Source organism: Jaculus jaculus, chromosome 9 (genome assembly GCF_020740685.1).
Source record: "Jaculus jaculus isolate mJacJac1 chromosome 9, mJacJac1.mat.Y.cur, whole genome shotgun sequence".
Classification (NCBI taxonomy): Eukaryota; Metazoa; Chordata; class Mammalia; order Rodentia; family Dipodidae; genus Jaculus; species Jaculus jaculus.
In genome coordinates, this window is record NC_059110.1 from 59680973 (window position 1) to 59699405 (window position 18433).

Genomic DNA, 18433 nt, shown 5'->3' on the forward strand with positions numbered 1-18433 from the left:
AACACTCAGGAGATATATAAGTGAATTAAAGGTGAGTCAACAAAGGAAGATCTCAGTAGCTGATTGATTAAGCTTAATGAAGGCTTGAACAAATGCAAAAATGAATTCCAGGAAACATCAAGAAAATCAGAATTAGAACTGAAATCATACCTCAAAAAATAGATAGGAACAATGAAAAATAATGTAACAGAAAAATAAAAATCAAATAGAACTTGTAAAATAATCTCTAGAAACCCTCACTAACAGAGTTACTTATGTGGAACCACTTATGTCAGAACTTCTGACCTGGAAGACAGGACAAAATAACATTGATCAGGAAGCCAAAAACTTAGCCAAGTTCAAAACTCAAGGAACAGAATATGAGGGAACTGTGGGATATCCTCAAACAACCAAATGTCTGGATCAGGAGTATACCAGAAGGAGAATAAATCTAGGCCAGAAGAATAGAGAACATATTAAACAAAATTATTGAAGAAAAATTTCTCAGTCTCTCAAAAGAGATGCCCATCCAGATACAAGAAGCCCACAGAGCACCAAGCACACAGGACCAAAGAAAAAACTCTCCAAGGGATATATAGTCAAAAACCTTAACAATGAAAGCAAACAAACAAAAAAAAAAAAAGAGGGCTAAAAGTAGCAAGAGAGAAACAACTCACTACATACCAATCCAATCCAATCAGAATTACCTCAGGTTTTCAGTGCAAACCCTAAAAGCCAGAAGTGCCTGGGATGGAACTCTTCAAAGTCTGAAAAACTAAGGCTTTCAACCAAAGCTTCTCTACCCAGCAAAAGTACCCCTTATAATAAATGGTGAAAGAAAAACTTTCCATGAAAAAAGTCAACTATATGGTTATATGAACACAAAGCCAAACCTACAGAGAATACTTGAGGGACTACTCCCCACAGAAGAGTCAAATAACCAATTTCAACAGCCAACAAGGAGATTACAATAACCAAAACTAGACAAGACTCAAAAAAGTGCTAAACACAAGAAAGCACCAAACCCCATAAAACACCTCATCATGACAGGGATTAAGTTGAAACTCACAGCTATAACCTTAAATATTAATGGCCTTAACTCATGTATCAAAGCACACTAGTTAACAGTGTGGATTGAAAAAAAAAAAAATGGACCCTTATATCTGTTGTCTTCAAGAAGCCCACCTCACATCTGAAGATAGACACCTCCTCAGGGTAAAAGGATGGAAAATGATATTCCAAGCAAATGGAAATAAGAAACCAGAAGATGTTGCTATATTAATAACTGATACCAAAAGTAATCAAACAGTACAAAGAAGGGCACTTTTTACTCATCAAGGGAATGATCCAACAAGAGGACATCCCAATCATAAATCTATATGCACCAAACACAGGTACACCACCATATATAAAGAAAATTTAAAAACAAAAAAAAAGAAAAGAAAAGAAAAGAAAATCTACTTGACAACAAAACAGAAATAAACACATATACCATCATAGTCAGGTATTTTAATACTACAATATCATCCATACACAGATCGTCCAACCAGAAAATCAACAGGGAAATAATAGAGCAAAACAACAGCATAGATCAACTGTACATAATGGGCATCTACAAAACTTTCCACCCCAACTCTACAGAATACATATTGTTCTTAGCATCCCAAAGAAGCTTCTCCAAAATAGAACATATATTAGATCATAAAATGTGGCTCCATAAATTCATGAAACTTAAAGTAAATTCACAATGCTTTAAAGCTAGATATTAACAAGAGTCACATCAAGAACTACACCAGCTCCAAGACACAGACCAGCACAAAATACGAGCAGAAATTAATGAATTGGAAACTAAGAAAACAATTTCAAAGAATCAGTGAAACAAAGAGCTGGTTCTTCAAGAAAAAAAAAAAAAGCAAGATTTATAAACACCTGTCTAAGTTGATTGAGCCAAAAAAAAAAAAAAGGAAGTCTCAAATTAACAAAATCAGAAATGACAAATAAGAAGTCAAAACAGACATCAATGGAATTGGAAGAATCATCAAGGCTTAGGTACAAAACCAATATTCCACAAATTTGGATAACCTAGGAGAAATGGATGAATTCCTAGCCACATACCACCTACCAAAACTAAGTTCAGAGCAGATTAATCTCCTAAACAAACATATCACATCCATGGAGATAGAAAAGGTAATAAAAAAACCTCCACAAAAATAAATTTATAGGACTAAATAGCTTTTGAGCCAAATTCTATCAAATATTCTTTGAAGAACTTAAACCAATTATTCTCAAGCCATTTCACATAATTGGAGAGCAGAGAATCCTCCCCAACTCCATTTATGAAGCTAACCTCACCCTAATATCAAAACCAGACACAGTTGCAATGAGAAAAGAAAACTATAGGCCTATATCTCTGATAAATTTAGATGCAAAGATCTGGAGCAAAATCTCTGCAAACCAATTCATCAACACATCAAAAGCATTATTACTTTGGTCAAGCTTCATAGAAGGGATTCAGGTTTGGTTCAACATACGGAAATTGTTCAATGTAATACACCACTTAAATAAACTTAACCATAAGAATGACATGAGCAGACTTGAGATATGGCTTAGTGGTTAAGGCATTTCCCTGTAAAGCCAAAGATCTCTGGTTCAATTCGCAAGAATCCATGTAAACCATATGCACGAGTGGGTGCATGTGTCTGGAGTTCATTTGCAGTGGCTGGAGGCCCTGGCATGCTTGCTCTCACTCTCTCTCTCTCCCTCATTCTCTCTCATAAATAAATAAATTAAAATTGAAAAAAAAAGAATGGTATGTTCATTTCAGTTGATGCAGAGGTCTTTGAAAAAGTACAATACCATTTCAAGATCAAAATACTGGGAAAATAAAAGTTATATATAAAGCACCTAAAGCCCAAGTAATAATTAATAAGGAAAGACTAAAGGAGTTCCCACTAAGGTCATAAACAAGACTGGGGTGCTCACTCTCAACAGTGCTCTACAATGTAGTACTAGAGTACTAGCCCAAGAAATAAAAGGGATACAAAGTGGAAAGGAAGAAGTCATTAGCCCTTTTTGTAGATAAAATAATCCCATACACAAGTTACCCAAAAGTCTCCATCTCAAAACTTCTAAAGGTGATTTATTCCTTAGTAAAGTGGAAGAATATAAAATCAATGCATAAAAATCAATAGCCTTTCTATATGCAAAGGACAAACATAAAAAGAAAGAAATCAGTAAAACTATCCCATTTTCAATAGCAATACCACCACCAAAACAACAATAAGAATATCTTGTAATAACAGCAACTAAAACATCAAAGACTTATATAATGAAAATGTTAAAAAAAAAAAAAAAGAAAATCTCAAGAAAGAAGTCTAGGCAAATTAAGGAGACAGAAAGATATCCCATGCTCCTAGATAGGTGGAATTCATTTTGTGAAAATAGCAATTCTCCCAAAAGCAATGTGAAGATTTAATGCAATACCAATAAAAATACCAGCATCATTCTACACAGAGATAGAAAAAATAATCTCAAAATTCATATTGAGGGCTGGAGAGATGGCTTAGCGGTTAAGCGCTTGCCTGTGAAGCCTAAGGACCCCAGTTCGAGGCTCGGTTCCCCAGGTCCCACGTTAGCCAGATGCACAAGGGGGCGCACACGTCTGGAGTTCGTTTGCAGAGGCTGGAAGCCCTGGCACGCCCACTCTCTCTCTCTCCCTCTATCTGTCTTTCTCTCTGTGTCTGTCGCTCTCAAATAAATAAATAAATAAAAATTTTAAAAAAAAATTCATATTGACTGGCAGCAGGCCTTGGATATTCAAAGATAACTTCATCAGAAAACTATAGGCTTATTTGCCTGATGAACTTAGACACAAAGAACCTGAACAAAATCCTCGCAAATTGAATCCAACAACACATCAAAAGTATTATCCACTTTGATCAAGTAGGCTTCATCCCAAGAACCCAGGGGTGATTCAATATACAGAAGTCCATCAATGTAATACACCACATAAATAAGCTTAAACACAAAACCACATGATCATTTAGATAGATGCAGAAAAGGTCTTTGAAAAAATACAACATTACTTCATAATTAAAACATTAGTGAAGGTCACCATGGATGGTTTATATCATAACATAAAAAAGGCTATATATAAAGATTCTAAAGCCCAAAAAATACTTAATGGAGAGAGACAGAAGGAATTCCCATTGAGATCAGAAACAAGACGGTGATGTTCACTCACACCTCTGCACTTCAATATAGGACAGGAAGTCCTAGTTCAAGCAATAAGTCAAGAGAAAGAAATAAAGGTGATACAATTTGGAAAGGAAGAAGTTAAGTTAGCTCTCTTCACAGATGACATGATTTTGTACATAAAAGACTGGAGAACCTCCATCTCAAAACTCTTAGAGGTTATTAACTCCTTAATCAAAGTAGCAGGATACAAAATCAATGCACAAAAATCACTAGCCTTTCTATATGCAAAATACAAAGATACAGGGAAAAAAAATAAGTTACATTGTCCCCTTTTCAATAGTAACAAAAATTAAAATAAAGTTCCTTAGAATAACATTAACCAAAGATATGACAAACCCATGAAATGAAAACATAAACACACTCAAGAAATAAATTAAGGAGGACTTGAGAAAATAGGAAGAACTCCCATGCTCATGGATAGGCAGCATTAACATTGAGAAAAAGGAAATATACAGATTTAATGCAATACCAATAAAAATTCCAAAATTCACTTCCCGTTAAGATGGTGGCATAGGAACCATGCCAAAGCAGATTAGAGGAGAAAAATCCAAAAAAAAAGAAAGGAAAAAAAAAAAGAAAGAAAACACCAGCAAAATATACTCTTCTACTAGAAAGTGAGGTGTATAAGAAATTACCAATGACAACAGACAAGTAGGAGAGAACCAGTGCATCCAGAGCCCACATTGGTAAGCAGAAGCAGCTCCAGCAACAGTAGCATCAGGTCTATGGAGCCACAGCTGCAAGGCTCACCTTGAGCCACAGGAAAAAGCCAGGTGAGGGGATTTTCCACTCACACCAGAGCTCTTTACAAACTCAAGAAATGTGGAAAACCACAGCAAACAATGAAGGAGCAGATCACTAGGTAGTAGAGGATCACATGGACCAGTGAAAGAACTAGAACCACAATTCACAGCCTCTCCTCCACCACTGCCAGTGCAAGTACAAGCAAGCACCAGAGTCCAGCAGAAGGGAGAACACAGCACCCAGCACCTGCGACCAGAGCAGTGATCCAATGGCCCAGCCAGCCTACTTGAACCTACAGTGCACCAAAGAGGGACCCAAGCAGGAACACAGCATAACTGAGACCAATATCATCCCAAAAGGTAAGTGGGATTACACCAGGTCAGTACCAGCCAAATAAACCTGGCATATAGGCCAGACAGGAGGTGCTAATTGCACCTTCCATATCAGGATAAATAATACGTTAAATCTGATGGATGGTCAGATTTGCCATTCTTAAATAAGCTATATTTTGGGCTTGTTATTTGTTGCTTCTTGGTTTATAGTGGCTTTGTTCCCTCTTCTGTTGTACATTAGGGAAGGGTCTCACTTGTCACAAGCTGACTTGGACCCTCAACAGATCAGATATCTTAACCTACTTGTAGGCAGGATTAGGGGTGTGGGGCACCACACACCCTAAGGGACAGTTAGAGGATCTGGTTGTCATGGTACCTACTCTTGCATAAATATTCTATGCTGTTTTTCATTGAAAGTGTACATTGTTTAGTTAAATTTTAGAATTTGCCAGTATTTTGTTCCACCCAGCCTACTGGAATACTCTCATCAGGCAAACCCAACACCTAGGGTCACTTTTGTAGATACTCTGAGAGTCTTGAGAGCCACACCTAGTACCTTAAGTTCCTCTCCTGAAGATACATAACATCAGATTGATTGACACATTTAATACTACTGCAGCTATCTAGAAAATCCAAGATTTAAATTAATCCAAAATGCAAAAATGTATACATTATAACACAAGAAACACCAAAAATCAAGACAATATAAATCCACTAAACAGTATTAATGCATCAGAAATGACCTCCAGGGAGAATGAGTTAGAGGAAATGCCTGAGAAAGATTTCCAAAGAATGATTATAAATATGCTCAAAGAAGAAATTAAAGGAATTAAAGAGGAAATCAAAGCAATCAAAGAAGACACAGGACATAAATTTAATGAAATAAAGAGGTCAATTCAAGAAATAAATAAGGAAATAGAAATAATAAAGTAAAACCAATCAGAATTACTAGCAATGAAGAGCACAATTAATGAAATAAATACTCTAGAAAATCTCACCAGTAGAATGGATGAAAGAGAGGACAGAATATCTAAACTAGAAGACCAGGTGGCAGATCTAATACAGTCCAACAAATAGAAAGACAAAATAATAGGAAAGTATGAATGGAATTTGAAGATATTTATGACACTATGAAAAGATCAAACATAAATATGCAGGTTATAGTGGAAGAAGAATTTCACTCCACAGGCATAGTAACAACTGTCAACCAACGTTACTTTCCCCTGCAAAGCTATACATTCAAATAGACAGAGAAATTAGGACATTCCACAACAAAAGCAGGCTAAAGGAATATTTAAAGACAAAACCAGCTCTACAGAAAATACTTGAAAGAATCCTCCATGTTGAAGGATATAAGGAACCTTGAAAAGTCAAACGATACTCAGATACTAGTTAACACAAGAGAGCAAAGGTAAACCCAGAAGAACTACAAAAAATAGCAAAAATGAATACACACCTTTCAATAATATCTCTTAATATCAATGGGGCCAATACCCCAACCAAAAGACATAGGCTTGCAGACTGGGTCAAAAAGCAGGATCCTTCAATTTGTTGCCTCCAAGAAACTCAACTTTCTACAAAGAATGGACACTATTTTAGGATTAAATGTTAGAAAATGGTGTTTCAAGCAAATGGGCCTCGAAAACAAGCAGTGTTTGCTATCCTAACATATGACAAGGTAGACTTCAGTGCAATGTTAGTTAGGAAAGATATGGAAAGTCACTTTATATTGATTAAAGGCACAATACAAGAGGATGATATTTCAACCCTAAACATATATGCACCTAACATGGGGCCTCCCAACTTCATCAAACAATGTTATTAGAACTAAAGTCACAGATAACACCAAACACAGAGTTAGTGGGTGACTTCAATACCTTACTCTCATCAATTGACAGGTCATCCTGACAAAAATAAACAGAAAGGCATCTGGATTAAATGAGGTCATAGAAGAAATGGACCTAACAGATAAATGCAGGACATTTCATCCAAATGCTTCAGAATACACATTCTTTTCAGGAGCTTAAGAAGGCAGTCCTAAGGGGGAAATTTATAGCTTTAAGTGCCTATATTAAGAAATTAAAGAGGTTGCAAGTAAACGACCTCATGCTTCACCTTAAAGCCTTGGAAGAAAAAGAACAAGGAAAACTGAAAATCAGTAGACAGGAAGAAATTATAGAGATTAGGGCAGAAATTAATGAAATAAAAACAAACAAAACAATACAAAGAATCAGTGAAACAAAGAGTTGGTTCTTTGAAAGGATAAACAAGATTGATAAACCTTTAGCAAATATGATGAAAAGAAAGAGAGAAGAGACACAAATTAATAAAATTCGAGATAAAAAGGCAACATCACAGCACATACCACAGAAATTCAAAAGATCATAGGGACATACTATTAAAACACATACTCAACTAAGTATGAAAATATGAAAGAAATAGTTTATTTCCTTTATTTATATGACCTACTTAAATTACATCAAGATGAGATTAATCTCTTCAATAGACCTATAACAAGTATGGAGGTCCAAGCAGTCATCAAACATCTCCCAACTAAAAAAAGTCCAGACCCAGATGGATTCACTAGTGAATTTTACCATAGCTTCAGGGAAGAACTAACACCATAGCTTCTTAAGCTTTTCCATAAAATTGGAAAAGAAGGAATCCTAGCAAACTCCTTCTACAAAGCCAGCATGACCTTATACTAAAACCCGGAAAAGATAGAACAAAAAAAAGAATATTACAGACCAATCTCTCTTAACATATACAAATGGCTCAACATATACAAATCAATAAATGTAATACATTATATAAATGGACTGAAGGGCAAAAGTCACATGATCATTTCATTAGATGCAGAAAAAAACACTTGACAAAATCCAACATTCCTTCATGATAAAAGTCCTACAGAGACTGGGAATCAAGGGAACATATTTCTATATAATAAAGGCTATTTATGACAGGCCTACAACCAACATATTACTAAATGGGGAAAAACTAAAAGCATTTCCACCAAAATCAGGAACAAGGCAAGAGTGTTCACTATCCCCACTTTTATTTAATATAGTACTGGAAGTCTTAGCCATAGCAGTCAGGCAAGAGATGGATATTAAAGGGATGCAAATTGGAATGGAAGAGATCAATTTATCATTATTTGCAGATGACATGATTCTATAAATAAAGGGCCCTAAAGACTCTACCAGCAAACTGTTAGAGCTGATAAACACCTATAGCTATGTAGCAGGATACAAAATAAATGCACAGAAATCAGTAACCTTCCTATATGCTAACAACAAACACAGAGAGGCTGAAATCCAAGAATCACTCCCATTCACAATTGCATTAAAAAAAAAAAAATAAAGTACCTTGGAATAAAACTAACCAAGGAAGTGAAGGATCTCTACAATAAAACTTTAAAATATTCAAGTAAGAAATTGCAAAAGACACTAAGAAATGGAAAAACATCCCTTGTTCCTGGATCAGAAAAATCAATATGTAAAAATGCCAATCTTACTAAAAGCAATCTACACATTTAATGCAATCCCCAACAAAATTCCAATGGCTTTCTTCACAGAAAAAAAAAAAAAAATCCAAAATGTCTTTTGGAATCACAAAAAATATCAAATATCTAAAACAATGCTGAGTAACAAAAATAAGGCTCGTGGTATCACCAGACCTTATTTTAACCTATACTACAGAGCAGACATGTACATCAATGGAACAGAATAGAGGTCCCAGATGTAAGTCCAGATAGCTATAGCCACATGATATTCAATAAAAATGTCAAAAGTACTCACTGGAGAAAAGACAGCCTCTTCACAAATGGTGGTGGAAAAACTAGATATGTATCTGTAGAAGGATGAAGATAGATTCTTCTCTCTCTCCATGCCCAAGAATTAAGTCCAAATGGATTAAAGACCTTAACATCAGACCTGAAACTCTGGAACTGCTAGAGGAAAAATAGGGGAAACCCTTCAACATATTGGTCTTGCAAAGACTTTCTGAATATAACCCCAATTCCTCAGGCAACCAAACCACAGATTAACCACAGGGACTTCATGAAATTACCTAATAAGCATCTGGAGAACAAACAATAGGGTGGGTGGGGCATGAGAGGAGGGAAAGGGCAGGAGAGGGAGACACAAAACTGGACCCAAATTGGTAATGGTACCATAAAATTCTACATCTTAAAAGACAGGTCCTTAGCAAGAATACTTGAATCACAAGGTCTTGGAGAAGGTATGATGAAGACAGATCATAATTTTCTCCTGCCAATCTCTCTCTCCCTCTTCTCTCTATCACTTCCATATTGCCCATCTTTTTCTTCCTTCTTTACTTTGGTGCTAATCAGTAACTCCCAGTACCAGCATGTGTCTATCATCCACAATGAGCTGTTGATCAGAGACACCTACAAGGTTTCCCAAAGGAAAACAGATTTCTGTCAATGTACTTGATGACCCTCCAGTGGTTAGTGGTAAGACCTTACGGCCACAGACACCATATGCTGATGGGATGGAAAATGGACTGACCTTCCGGGAACCTGGAAGAGAGTCAGTCCCAGACAGTGAACTCATCTAGTGCCAGAAGTTGCTACATGAGCCACTGGAGGTGGGGGGAGGGGGGTGATTACCAACATCTGTCCAAGCAATTTGTGGTCTAAGCTACCAAGCAGCAAACAACATGAGATGATGCTCACACAAATGCAATAGTGGCACAACACCATGCTGGGAAATCAACTGCTCTTGATTTGGCTAATTGATATGTTCAGTGGAATCGAACCCATAGCCAGAGATGAGAAACAAGTCAAAACCCTATCCAAAAATGAGCCTGCTCTCCATTATCAATCTCCCATCAATTGTGGGCTACAAGAAGGTCTACCCCTATTAAAATCTTTCTATAAAAACAATGGCTAACCTATTTTTCTGGTACTAACTTTACTCTCCATTGGAGAATTTGTTTTTCTTTTTCAGGTGGATGTAGATCCTAAGGACAGAACCAGCATATCACACCTCCAAAGGGCCCCAGCTGAAACTAAGAGTAATTGTGGAAGTAAGCAAGAGTGCTGCTTTCTTAGTGAACCTGGCACCAGCACAAGGGTGAAGGACATGGACACGGAAGACCCTCAACTCCTACCAAACCAGATATCCAGAGACACAGAGGCTCCAAAGAACTCATCACTGAAGCAGACCTAAGATGAACCCAACATGGCTAAGGGAAATTTGTGGAAGAGGCGGCAGAAAGAATAATAGAGCCACATGTTGGGATAATAGGCACAGAGATATTTTCTCGTACCCATAACTGATGGATAACCCCACAAAGCACAACCCATATTCCCTAATCAGGAGGGTGGCTTTGGAGAGGTGAGGGAAGGGAGGAAGCTAACGATGATACAAATATGACTGTACACACCGTGTACATAACTAATAAAATTTAAAAAAAGAAAGAAAAAATATATATCTGGAGGCATCACCATACTGGATCTAAAGCTAGATTTAAAAGCCATAGTAACTTAAACAGCATGATACTGGAATAAAAACAGAAACTTGGACCAATGGAACAGAATTGAAGACTTGAGTCTTAGGTCTAATTACTAAAGAAACTTGATCTTTGACAAAGGTGCCAATAATATAGTCTGGAGAAAGACAGCATCTTCAACAAATGATGTTGTATAAAGTGGATGAAAATATGTAGAAAAATGAAGCTAGACTCACTCATCTCTCCATACAAAAAAAATCAAGTCCAAATGGAATAAAGGCCTCAATATAAGACCTGAAACTACTGGAAGAAATAAATAGGAGGCACTATCCATGACATAGAAGTGGGGAAAGCCTTCCTGAACAAAACCCCAGTTGCCCAGGAAATTAAATAATCACTCAACAAACAGGATTTCATGAAGTTAAAAAGCTTTTGCATTAACCAACATTGTTTACAAAGAGACAATAAATAACCAACAGAATGGCAGAAATCTTCACAAGCAATAGTGCTGATAGAAGCCTAATATCTGGAATCTTCAAAGAATTGAAAAAACTAAACAATAAAAAAAACAAAGAAACCACTCCAGAAATGGAACAGAGAACTGAATAGGGAGATGCGAGAATAAGAATTACAAATGGTTAACACACACTTAAGATGATTTTCAACATCCCTAACTAATAGGGAAACACAAATTGTAACAACCATGAGATTCTGCCTTACTCCTGTAAGGATGACAATCATCAAAAAAATCTAATAATGACAAATGTTGGTGAGAATGCGGATAAAGAGGAAACATCATTCACTGTTGGTGGGAATGTAAATTTCTACAACCACTATGGAAATCAATTTGGAGATTCCTGGAAAGGATTAACATTGACCTACCAACAGACACAGTTAGTTCCTTACTGGCCATTTATCCTAAGTGCTTCATTCACCACTACAGAGCTATTTGCTTAAACATGTTTATAGCTGCTTAATTAATTATAAGTAAGAACTGGAATCAACCCAGATGTCTATCATTGGATGAATGTTTAATGAAGTTGTGGTATACTTACACAATAGAATTCTACTCAGCAGCAATAAAAAAAAAAAAAAACAATACAATGCAATTTGTCAAAAAATGGACAGACTTGAAACAGTTCATATTCACTAAACTCACACAACCACAGAAAGACAAATACGATATTATAGCCACATATAATATAATATAATATAATATAATATAATATAATATAATATAATATAATATAATATGATATATCCTGACCTGGACTCAAGGCCCAGACAAGGGATGAAAGGTTTTGGGCAGAGGAGAATGGGAGGGGGAGGGAAACAAACTCAAAATTAAATCCAAAAGGAGCTGATACCATAGAAGCCTTTTTTCCCTTTGAGATAGCCTAAAAGATGTAACCCTCAAAAGGAGTAAGGGGGGAACACCTGAAATGTTGGGCCCTGGTGAGGTTGGTATGAAGCCTAAGCTTAAAAGAAATTTTTTGTTCAGTCTCTGGCCTGTAACTTCCAGTACCAGAGACCGGTTGCTACACATACTGAGGTGTTAATCAGAGAGACCTATGAGGTCTGAATACCAAGACAGCTTTCTGTCAAGTCATATGATTACCTACCCAAGACAAAAGTCAGACCATATTGGTGAAGATAACATATGCTGATGAAAAATATCATGGAGAGACTTAGCTGGAATTGAGAAGAAATCCAGACCCTAGACAGTCTGCCTAGTGCTTGAAAGCACTACATGAGCTACTGGGAGAAAATGACCAACAATTGTCTTAACAACCAGACATCTAAGCTACTCATAAGTAAACACCCTGACAGGATGCACATGCCAGTGCAATAGTGGCACACAGCTTCAATGGCTAGCCAATAACTTTCTGATTGGCTAAGAGATTCACTCAGGGTAAAGAAACCCATATATAGAATTGGGAACTATATCATAATCCTATGGAGATAAAGATTATCTTCTCAAGTGTCAAGCTCTCACTAGACTTTGGCTAAAAGAGGAGTCACATACATCAAATTCTCCCTAAATTAATAAGGGTTATCCCATTTAAACTATGCTGACTTCACTCTCTGTTGGAAAATCTGTTCTTCTTCTTCAGATAGTAGTGATACCAGAGGAGATAAACTACCCCTCACACTTTAGTCAAGTCATAGCTGAAATTGCAGAGGAATTGGGGAAATGAGAATGAGTGCAGCCTCTGTGCTGAACCTGATAATCAGCACCAGTGTGTTGGAGACAGACCCTGAGAATATTCAACACCTACCAAAGCAGAAGTCTGGAGGCTCCTTAGAGCTCATCACTAAAGTATATTTAAAAACCACCCACCACAGATCCATAAATTTTCAGAAGAGGGGGCATAAAGATTGTAAGAGCCACAGGTTGCCACATCATGACAGAAACATTTCCTCCCACCGAAAATAACTGCTGCTCCCATGATATATAAACCACAACCCCACAAGGAATATCTGCAACTCCACTGAGGAGAATCCCCAACAGAATGGGGTCAGGGACAAGGGAAAAGAGTGTACCAACACATGATGTATACGTACAAAATATGTTAATAATAATAAACATAAAAAATGTAAATGCATATAATCTTGATAGAAGAGAAAGGTTTCAGTAATTCAAATAAAAGAATAAGCCTCGCTGGGTTGGTGGCACATGCCTTTAATCCTAGCACTCAGGAGGTAGAGGTAGGAGGATCACCATGAGTTCAAGCCCATCCTGAAACTACATGGTGAATTTCAGGCCAGCCTGGACTAGTCTGAGACCCTACCTCAAAACCCCTCCCCCCCAAAAAAAATAAGAATCAGCCTTTTGAAATTACAAGTAGATTTCTAGGAAATTCTTTTCAGACAAATAATCAAAATATGCAATCATTTGACTACAAAGATGTTTTGGCATTGAATTGTCCACAGATTCAGAAAATATAAATATTGTATGATTGAGACTTGGGAATTGGTTCAACAAAAAGCAGGACTTATCTATCAGAATATAATGAAATCAAAAATTAATTCTGTAAATATAATATTTGTAATGTGAGGAGAGAATATGACACAAATATATCATGATCCCATTTTGAGTCTTTACAAATGGAAGATGATTATTGAAATAGGATATGTCAAGATCAAAAGTATGTCTGCTGAGCTAACAACAGATATTATCAGTATAAATTTTGAATCACTATTTTTGTCTCTTGATGTATCCATGAATGATACTTTTGTTTTGGTTTGACTTATGCAGAAAAAATATAGTCACATGTTATATTATATACTTCATAGGTATCACATGCCATATTATGTAGTTCACTTATCTCACATATTATATTATGAAACTCATAGGTACACATGTTATTTTATATGGCTCACTGATCTCACATATTACATTATATAGCTCATTGTTCTCACATGTTATATTATGTAACATTAATCTCACATATTATATAATGTAGCTCACACGTTTCACTTATAATATTATGTAGCTCATAGACAACACATGTTATTTTATGTAGTTCACTGTTTTCACATTATATTATGTAGCACATTGGTTTCACATGTTATATTATGTAGTTCCTTAGTATCACATGTTATATTATGTTGTTCACTGACATTACATGTTATATTCTGTCACTCCTTGTTATCATCTGCTAGTATAGCTGATGTCTATTTGTAGAAATACAACAAATATATCTATTTTTAAATAAGTAGTTTTCAACTAACATTTCTTTTTTTTCTTTTTTTTAATTAATTAATTTATTTATTTGAGAGCGACAGACACAGAGAGAAAGACAGATAGAGGGAGAGAGAGAATGGGCGCGCCAGGGCTTCCAGCCTCTGCAAACGAACTCCAGACGCGTGCGCCCCCTTGTGCATCTGGCTAACGTGGGACCTGGGGAACCGAGCCTCGAACCGGGGTCCTGAGGCTTCACAGGCAAGCGCTTAACCGCTAATCCATCTCTCTAGCCCTAACATTTCTTTTAATTGATGTTTTTTTCATATAAAATTGGAAGAGAGAATTTTAAAACAGAATCTGAATTTCTATTGATAGCACTGTGTTCATTGCTTGCCCCTGTAATGTAGTATACTTACCACCCTTCAACTTTTTTCCACTTTTCTTCTACATTGCATATTTTCTATGAAATTGCTAGCGACTTTTTGAAGAAGGGACAGCTAATCACCTTTTCTATGTCTTTCTCATTTTATTTTTGGAGGACATAACTTCCATATGTTATTTTGTGTGTATGTGCGTGTGTGTTTATGTGTGTGTGTGTGTGTGCGTTTTACTCTTTCACTGAATTCTCTTTTCCATAGATAATTCTTGCAAAATAATTCTTGAGACTGTGTACTGAAGAGATGCCTAAGTGATTAAGAGCACTTTCTGTGAAGGCATGAAGGTCTGAAGAGGGTATAGAGACTGCTAGATTTTGATTTCCAGGATCATCATAGGCAGCTGGGTGTGGCCAGGTATATCTGTAACCTCAATTCCATAGGGGAGCAGAGACCCATGAATCAATGGGGCTTCTGAAAAAAAAAAAAAACAAAAAAAACCCCCACAAACTCTGGAATTAGTAAGAGGCTTTGACTCAAATAAGAATGACCTATAGAGGGCAGAAGACGTGGCTTAGCGGTTGACACATTTGCCTGTGAAGTTTAAGGACCCAGGTTTGATTCTCTAGATTCCACATCTGCTAGATGCACATCGTGGCACATGCATCTGGAATTCATTTGCAGTGGCTAGAGGCCCTGGCACACCTCATCCTCTCTCTCTTTCTCTCTTTCCCTCCCTTCTTCCCTACCTCCCTCCATTACTAATAAATAAATAAATAAAACAATTAAAAATCTTAAAGAATGGGCTAAGGAACAATGGAACGGGGATACCTGATGTTACACTCTGGCCAATACAGGCAATCATGTCCCACCACAAGTTAATAAATGGGAGCCAGGTGACTTAAAATGTGTTGTGTACATACAGACACACATACACACACACATAGATACCATTGCAAATCATCACACTCTTTATCTCCTGGAGATGCTTAACACCCACTTTCTGTTTCTAAATAATTAATTTCTTCCTACTCTAAATAAATTCAATTATCCTAATTTTGCTTTAGGACACTGTGGTGGTTTGATTCAGGTGTCCCCCATAAACTTAGGTGTTCTGAATACTAGGTTCCCAGCTGATGGATATTTGGGAATTAACGCCTCCTGGAGGCAGTGTATTGTTGGGGGTGGGCTTATGGGCTTTATAGCCAGTTTCCCCATGCCAGTGTTTGGCACACTCTCCTGTTGCTGTAGTCCAACTTATGTTGGCCGGGGGTGATGTCCACCCTCTGCTCATGCCATCGTTTTCCCCTGCCACCATGAAGCTTCCCCTTGAGCCTGTAAGCCAAAATAAATCTCTTTTTCCCAGAAGCTGCTCTTGGTTAGGTGATTTCTACCAGCAATGCGAACTGAACTGCAACAGTAAAGTGGTACCGAGGAGTGGGGTTGCTGCAAGACACCTGACTATGTGGCTTTGGCCTTTTGGAGCTGATTTTCAAGAGGAATGTCGGAGGATTTAAAACCTTGGCCTAAGAGATGCTTTGCAGTGCTGTAAGTACAGCTTGATGGTCTATCCTGGTCAGAGCTGAAAGACCTGAACGCAGTAAGAACTATGGACTGTGAGGTTTGGCTTATGAGGGTGAGAAAAAGCTTTGCCTGGACTGGGCTAGCAGTTTGGGTGAGAAGCTTGCTCTTGTGCCCATGTCCTGAGAAGTTGTGCAGGGTTGCTTTGCTTAGAAATGAACTGGTGTGTGCAGAGGGACATGGCACAGAAAGAAAAATCTTTGGGTGAACTGTTGCCCGTTCAGCTGCAACTGAGAGATGACAACCTTTGAGACTGGGCTAGCTGACCTGCGCTGGGGCAACAAGAAGAATGTAGACTCTTTAGAAGGGGCCTGAGTGCTCAAGGAGTCCTGTTCTTCAAAGTCTGCTTTATTCCCCCCTGGATTAACAAGTTGGCACCCTACCTGGTATTGTGGAGTATAAGAAATGCTGGAAAGAGGGTCATTGAGTTTGCAACACGGTCTTGTGTTTTGGAAATGGCCATGGGCAGTGTGAAGCGGGTTTGCTGGTTGCCTGCATAGAGACCCCATGGGGCCACGAGGATGAACCGTGGCTTGCAGTGGAGACCCAGTGGAGATGCCGAGACCATGAGATGGCTGCCAAGGAGCTGCCGGCCTGGATGAAGTTTCCCAGGACTGTGAGTAGCCTAGCTGGAGGGGCGGAATTGGAATGCCAGAGACTTGTTGCTGGTTAGAATTATCGGACTTGAAGATTTGTCACTGGCTAGAATTGCTGGACTTGAAGCTACAGAGTTTGATGTTTGCCCTGGTTGTTTTAAATCTTGTATTGGTTGAATGTTTCTTTGCTATTCCCAATGCCATCTATTGCATTGTGAATATTTATTCTGTGCCATTGTGGGTTGCTCTCAAATAAATAAATAAAATAAACAAAAAAATTAAGATAAAAGAATTAAGGAGAGTTAAATGGCTTGAAACAATAATTTCTTAGTATTTTACTTTTCTGAGAGTTTCTGGTGATGGGTTTGCATGAGTTTAATAAGTTTAACATAGTTAACTAGGTTTTTCTGCTCAGGGTCTCACACACCAGGTGTCATCTGGATGTATTTACAGCACAGACTCTGGGAGAACATTTTGGAAAACTGTTTTCCTTTGCTTTGAATTCAAGTTAAATTAATAACACTACTACTTTCTTTAGATCTACCTATTCCAATACAAAGAAAATATATCTCAATGGCATATTTATCTTTTCTGTGTTTGTGGGGAGAGGAGGTGCTGATGGGATTTAACCCAGGATTTTATGCAGAAAAGGAAATATACATGTCATTGGTGGAATTTGGTTCTGTGAGATTACATAAATGAAGTCCTCTTTTCTTGGCTGTGAGTCCATCTCATGTCATGGATGAAGGTTTCTTAAACTTCCTCCACACTATCTCCTTTTAAATATTTTGTATTTAGAACTTTAATATGAAAATACAATATATGATCATGCTCACATGCCACTTCTGATAATTTAGCTTATGGGCATCTAATGAATAGTTTTACACACCTCTGATAAATCCTTTCTGTCCTGTAACATATGTGTTGCAGTTATACAGTGAGAGTAAGGTGCAGAGATCACACTAACAAGTTCTAGATTTGAGTGGAATATCTTGGCATGTTATCTTGAAATTTTATCTACTGTCATTACTGTAAAGTAAGTAAATTCTATTTAATTTAAATGCTACGTTTGAAAACACTCTACCCCCACACACATACACACACACACACTCAAAATAATTTCTTTGGCTTTAGAAAACTCTGAGGCAATGTTTTGAGATTGACTATACAATGTGATCTAATGAAAATATTAGTTTTTAGGAGGAACATACAATATTTTAAAGATCAGAAAGCAAGAAGTAACAAAACTTGTTAAAGGATGGATGAATGTTCAGTGCTCAATGCAAAATAAGACATTTCTACCCTAGTGTGGTGGCACACACCTTTAATCCTAGAACTCAGTAGGCAGAGGTAGGAGGATTGCCATGAGTTCAAGGCCACCCTGAAAATACAGAGTGAATTCTAGAT

General features: G+C 37.2%; 1 protein-coding gene across 2 annotated transcripts in view; it reads right to left on the minus strand.

Annotated features, from left to right (window-relative positions):
- The window catches only part of Lrrc4c (leucine rich repeat containing 4C), a 1536732-nt gene that overhangs the window by 1379301 nt on the left and 138998 nt on the right, over positions 1-18433 (minus strand). The window lies entirely within an intron of this gene.